Below are 1,356 nucleotides of genomic sequence, written 5' to 3' on the forward strand. Positions count from 1 at the left end.
GTATCATATTTCGGGATCTTCTTGTGTATATCAAAGCAGAGTTACACGCCTACATCTCTCTTTCTCTTGTGCTGTTTTTCTGCCTGCGTTTTTGCTCTTGTGTTCCCAGATCTGGTCATCATCTCCGCTGCGTATTCTGACATGGTATCAGAGCCCTAGGCTCTAGATAGTTCTTGGGATTTGTGTGAGCAAGAGGGGGACTATTTTGTGGCTGATTGGTGGACTGTTTTGGGCTGATCGGGAAGAGAAGGTGCAAGAGGAAGGCGGGCTGATTTGCTGGACAGCCACTTGTTGCAGGTTTTAGTTCTTCCTTGTTCCCACCCACCCACCCTATTCAGAGTACATCCCCGCTATGGCAGATCTGTTTGAGATGGCCGAGAGACATGTGAAGATTCCGACACTCCCCACGTTCCCGGTGGACTGTCAGTTGGACAGGAGCAACTACGGCATATGGAAGGTGATGATGGAATCTGTTCTGGAGTCCTACGACCTCGCCGATTTCGTCGTTGTTGGTGTTTCACGGCCGGAAGTAGAGGAAGGGGAGTTACCGTCAACCCGAAAGGACCGGGAGGCCCAGACACAGATGTGGGATCGTGTCAACGCCAGGGTCCGTTCGTTTATTTTCCTCAACTACACACCACAGGTAATCAATCATGTAAAGCATATGACGCTGGCCAGAGGTATATGGCAACATTTGGCCTCACTTTACAACAGGATATCGCCCATGAAGAGGATTTCCTTGGAAGTACAGATGCGGGTTATGAACCCTGCAAAGTCGTCGACGATGCGGGAGCATATTAACAAGCTGCAGGCTCTTCAGCAGGAAGTTCTTCAGGCTGGGAAGGAGATATCATCAGAGGACATGGCCATAACGTTGCTGTCACATTTGCCCTCTTTGTACTCAGCATTTTACTCCTCTTTGATTACCAGTGGTTGGCAGGCTCAGCACCATCACGTAGGAGGAGCTTGTGCCCACGAACCCTCCTCAGGGTGGAGGTTCGGAGGCCTTTACTGGCCAACGGTCGAAAGGCCGTAACTCGGGCAAAGCGAAGGCTTCATCGGAGAAGCTTCTTGTTGAATGCCTTATATATTTCTTCCTCCTCGGGTGAGTAGTCCCCTTTGGGGTAATCCAAGAACAAGGGGCATGCCTTGTAAACTTCCAAAGGCCACTTTTGTTGCAAATGGAACTCCTCATACATAGTTTTGCCTTTGTCCATTGTGCCCCATTCTTTGCACTCGCCGAGCATGTGGTCCAATGTTTTGTTTGAAATTTTTGCGGACATGAACTTGTTGCATGAGGAAGCACGAGTGTGTTGGTTTAGGCTATCTTCTGAGGGACAAACACAAACAATCTCT

Source organism: Cibotium barometz, chromosome 50 (assembly GCF_041138505.1).
Source record: "Cibotium barometz isolate CiBa-2024 chromosome 50, ASM4113850v1, whole genome shotgun sequence".
In the NCBI taxonomy this organism is placed as follows: domain Eukaryota; kingdom Viridiplantae; phylum Streptophyta; class Polypodiopsida; order Cyatheales; family Cibotiaceae; genus Cibotium; species Cibotium barometz.